Source organism: Psammomys obesus, unplaced genomic scaffold, assembly GCF_907164565.1.
Source record: "Psammomys obesus unplaced genomic scaffold, mPsaObe1.curated_primary_1811, whole genome shotgun sequence".
Classification (NCBI taxonomy): domain Eukaryota; kingdom Metazoa; phylum Chordata; class Mammalia; order Rodentia; family Muridae; genus Psammomys; species Psammomys obesus.
In genome coordinates, this window is record NW_026595360.1 from 34,290 (window position 1) to 39,704 (window position 5,415).

At 44.5% G+C, this 5,415-nt stretch overlaps 1 pseudogene; it reads right to left on the minus strand.

The window, feature by feature from the left end:
* Positions 1-626: 626 nt before the first annotated feature.
* LOC129685719 (40S ribosomal protein SA-like) lies at positions 627-1,503 on the minus strand (annotated as a pseudogene).
* Between the last annotated feature and the right edge of the window lie 3,912 nt (positions 1,504-5,415).

Consider the following 5,415-nt stretch of genomic DNA (forward strand, 5'->3'; position numbering starts at 1 on the left):
CAACTAACCAACTAACCAACCAACCAACCAAACAAACAAAAAACAAAACAAACAAAAAAACCCTGGAAATTTAATTTAAGTAAAAATAAATTAGTCTGAAATTATCTCCCTCTGATTACTTTATGTCTGCCTTTTTATCTTCTTTGGAGAGGCAAACTAGCAGTGAAATTGCCCGGGCTTGGGAAAAGCATTGGTGTTTGGAGTACCTTTAAGAAGATGCACATTCTTTGAAGAATGACTTCATTGTTTGCAGACAAAGACACTGAAGGAAGCTGTTTGAGTTGGAGAAGAAAATGATGAAATTTGACAACTCTGTGAAAGTTTAGAGGACACTGAAATAGAGAGCAAGGACTGTTTTTATACAGGGAGAAAGGAAGAAAGATTAGGTGTTGGGCTGAGAGTATCTTGCTAAGCAGGATCTTCTCTATCTATCTATCTATCTATCTATCTATCTATCTATCTATCTATCTATCTATCATCTATCTATCTGCCTATCTACCTACCTACCTATCTATCTATCTGTATATATCTCTCTCTCTCTCTCTTTCTCTATTTCAGCTTTTAGGAACTTTATTTTCCTTCCATCTTTTTTCCCTTTGCTCAGGTGTCTGCAGAGGAGCTCAGGATCACTCAGTGGTGTCTCCAACCCACTGGTGGCTTGCGCTGTGGGAGCTGCTGACAAGTCCTCAGTGGCTGGCTGGGTTCTCCAGTCTTCAGTAGGGAACTGCTGGATGGGTACAGAGGGCACCTGCACACCCTCAGACCAGTCTGCCACCTCGGGCTGAGCGGCAGTGAACTCAGGAGCTGGCGCAGTCCATTCACCCTGGAATTGCTCCTTGGTCACACCTTCTCACGAGCAGCCCACTCCTCCTTTTCAATCTCCTCTGGGTCTCCGTAGAAGTAATGATCAGGGATAACCTTCTATGGGTGCTCATGGGAGATAGTGCCTCACATGCAGAATACTTCCCAGGTCAGCATCCACCACATCACACCCACTGAGTGAGCTCCCTTGTTGTTGCATAGGATGGCAATGTCCACATAGGCCATAGGAGAATCTGTGCTGCATGGAGCGATGGTAGGTAGGTTGACGTAAGAGGCCTCTGTGAGGGGCTGGTGGTCAGCCCTGGCGTCAGTCGCCACTAGAAACTGTGGCTTCCTGAAGGCTGCTTGGATGTGGTTAGTGAAGTTCCCAGGTATGAAGAGGCCAGCAATTGGAGTGGCTCCAGTGGCAGCAGCAAACTTCAGCACAGCCCGCTGACCAGTGTTCCTGGAGGAGATGATGTTGACATCAGCAGGGTTCTCAATGGCAATAGCCTGAGCCGAAAGCAACAGCTTCTCCCAGGTCATCTTTGGATTTATGATGTAGATACCATCACTCTTCCTTTTGTAGAGGTATTGCTCCATCTGAGAGTCAAGCTTGGTGCCACCTGAGTGGGTTGCTGTGGCGAGGAATTTAAGGATATCCTCCTCCTTCATCTGCAGGACATCATGGGCTCCGGACATTGTGTAAGTTTTCCATTAAGTTACGAAGAGAATCAAGAACAACGCCATGTGGACCTGTCACTGGGCAGCGTGGAAAGCACTAAGCAGGATTTTAAACCTTTGTTCCCCCCCTTTGCCTTCCCACCTGGTAACACCACGGCATTGTTTCAGTTAGGACTTAGAGGGAGACATCCTCTTGGAAAGAAAGTTGGGAGTAAGTGGTCATGGATTCTAAAAGCCTCCATCCCAATGCTGCTATTAAGAGAACGGAGCTGAAAAGTCTGTTTGGGTCTTCTCCAGCCCACTGATCATCATCAGCCCAGGAGAGGCTGAGGTAGTTTCTCCACCTTGGGAATAGTGAGCTTGGGATAGAAGCTGTACCAGCTAGTGTGGCTACAGACAAAGCCTCTTTGTGAAGAAGTGATGACTCTATGAGCTGTAACCCCTTGCTGGAGTCGTTATGCCTTTCAAGAGAGTTCTTGTTTCTGAGCCCTGCTGGCCTATCTGGGGCTATACTCACTCAGCATTTTTGCTCAATTGATGCTGGATAGGATATTAGGGTAAGACTCTGGTCTGAGATTGTGGCAGAAAATCAACAGAGTGCTTACAGCAGGACAAAGAGGACTCGATCCTCTGCTGCCTCTCAGGTCCATTTCCTTTTTCCTTGCCTGATGACTGCCTTTCCTTGTGACTATTGATGCTGTTATGACCTCACTCTTTGGGAAAGAACCTGCCCTTTTCTCTCAGGTTTTTTGCCTGTCCCTTGTCATAGAAGAGCATTGTGCCCCCAGATAATCAGTTACACAAAGAGGCACATACACATGAAACCTGGAGTCATTTCCTGGTAGCCTCCTAGAAATCAGATATTTATAAGGTTAATTTAAAATAACATGAAGTCCTTGTCTCCTGCTGGGGAATATTTGTATTTCAGCTCAGAGCCTTAGAGACACACTTGACATAGGGTGACATACACAGGTGACCTGTATTAACATCCACTCACCGATCGGACCACTTACATTTCTGTCATCACTGGGCCTCAGTGATAGCAACTTTAATGAAACAGGCCAGTGGCCTCCATGCAACTTTCTGTGATGTTTAACTTTCTGCTGTGGAGAGGAGTGGTGGGTGAGAGTTGTTAGAAAGCACTATGCTGGTACTGGGAGATGCATCATGGTATTGGAATAGAACATGCAGTGATGGATGGCTTGCCTTCTTCCATCCAAACCCTCAATGCTCTGTCTTTTTCAAGGACTGTCACTGAATGATGGCAATGAATGATATACTTTCTCTGCTTTGGAAGAGAGAGCCAGGACAGAGTATAGCTAAACCCTTTATCTTGGAAGTGACCTCATTAACTCAAAGTAGACCCAGGTTCTGAGAGAAATCTCTGAACATTTAGCATTCTTGTACAGGAAAATAGATATGATGCATTTTAAACACATCTGTTAATAGTTTCTAGAGATTTTCAGCATCTTAAATATAACCCCATTATTCCCCATTTGGAGTCAGTAATTGTTATTTCCATTTTATTGATAACAAAGCAGAAACTAAGGGACTGGAAGAGGCTTGTTTGACATTCTTCAACTACAGAGAGAAGGAGCCAGGATTTGAACTTGTATCTACATGGCCCTTTCCCAAGCGTCTGCTGTTCACATGAGTTTCAGCACTTCATGTGTCTGGTTTGGGCCCTATATTTGTTTACTCCTAAAAGTCCTATTTAGTGTTGTCAAAGTCATTTGAAATTAATTTTGATCCCAGAGCTTTTAGGAAACTCTGTGAGAACTTAGAGAGGTGAGGATGCCAAGATTAAGGACCTTTGTTCCCAAAGAGGGAAGTATGTCTTTGGAGATGTCCGATAGCCAAAGCATTCATTGAGGACAGAGGACCAGGGAGATATTTTCTTTTGAAAACATCTTTACAGTATAAGACACCTAGCTGTTTCTCTGTGGGCTGTGCAGTTCCTGGACCCATATTTTGTTAGATTCTCTAGATCAGGAGGCATGAGTGCAGGGGGACCGGCTCTTTTTCTATTGGTTGTACATTAGTCTACCTCAGGAACGATTTGTCGTATTCTCAGAGGCATTTAGAAGTCAATCTTTCTCCATCTTGCTTTCTCCTCACCTTCAGTGGAGAAGGAAAGCCACCCACCACTCTACATTCAATTTCAGCACCCTGAAATGTGACTCTCTGTGCCATCACTGATTGATCTGTACAATTTAGAGAAGAGATGCTATATGCGTGAGTCGATGCTCTCCACTCTCTGTTTCTCAGGCTAGCTTGCCCACAGGAAAGAAGTCTTCATACACTCTGTCATCTACTCAGGACACCAGCTGTGATGACCCAAGCTTGGCTTCCCGAAGATGGCATGAAGTCTCATCTCTAACGCTTTTCACTTGACATCAATCTGGCACGCAGAAAGTCTGCTTGCAATGATCATAACAGTCGTTTTCTGTGAAGCCCTGCTCTGCCTGTGTGTTTGTGCCAATATCCAAATTAGTTGGATGGGATGCCATTGACCTTGGGCTCAACCAAGATCATCTAATCCATATTTCCAGAAACAAAGCCTGTCCTCAGCCCCATCAGTCCATTCTTGAACTTGTTTCAGATACAGGATGGGCGGTAGACAGCTGTTGTAACCTGCCCTTGGGCCTCATCTGTGAGCAGTACACACATGGCGAAATCGCAACAAGATATCGAGTATGAGTTGGTGAGGGCATGCATGGCAGCCTCTTGGGGAGAGCTGTGACTTGTGAGTCCTTATGGCTGGCAAAGTGTCACTAAGTCAGTAAAAGTGTCTCAGTCTTGCCGGGGTATCAGAATCACTTGGACATGATTCTGAAGAGTCTGATGCCTTGTATTCTTCTTGAAGGTTCCAATTGAACATGTAGGCATAGCCTCTGGAAGTATGTTTTTAACAACACCAGGGGATTCTAAAAGTGCAGCTGAAGCTTGGGGGGTCACTAAAATAAAAGTACTGTCAAAGCTTCCTGTAATGGACTGGCATTTCCCAGGGGGTGACTCTTGTAACATTGGAGATGTGCAAGTAGGCTTTCTAACCTTGAACCAAATTGTGAAAGAGTTCTCCTATAGCTTGTTACATAGCTAGGTGAGGGGAAGGTATCAACCTGGTGATATCAGGCCTTTCACTCTCAATTTTTGTTTCTTAACTGAAGATTTTCTGGTTTAGACAATGGTTAAGTGTTGAGAACTGTTGACAGCATTCCTGAATCAGCTTTAATGATCTCTGTCTATGTTCGATGATGTAGGCTTTCCTTTTATATTACGGTTATAACATTTTACCTGAATAAATGATCTTGTTTACAGTGAAAACATCTGAAGAGCTTTAAAGAATGCTGATCTCTGCAGTTCATTCTGGTATTGGAATTCTCCAGCTCTCCAGGAGTGAGGAACCATCGGTTTAAAGTGTGCCAACCCAAGGCTACTGCAGTCCTAATGAGAGTAGGAATCACTCGGGGATGTTGTTAAAATACAGATGTTTCATCACTTGGCTTTGGGTTTGTGGTTATGGATCTACATTTCTTAAAAGCTTGCAGCTGACACCGAGGTTGCCTTCATGTGCAAAGTCCCCGTAGAAGTGGATTCCATAAGAAACTGCATCCCAAATCTATAATAAGGTAAATGATTGTGGGTTCATGGAAAACAGCACTTGTGTGCTGAAGGTAGTTCAAGCCCCAGGAGCCATGTAAAAAAACAGGTATAATGGCACGAATTTGTGATCTCAGTGCTGGAGATCTGGGGCCAGAAGTATCCTTGAGGCTCAGTGGCCAGTGAGCCTAGTGAGTTCGGTGAAGACCCAGTGAGTGATGCTGTCTCCAAAAACAAAATTCCTAAGAATGACACTACAGTTGATCTCTGATCTTGATGTACACACACACACACACACACACACACACACACACACACACACACACA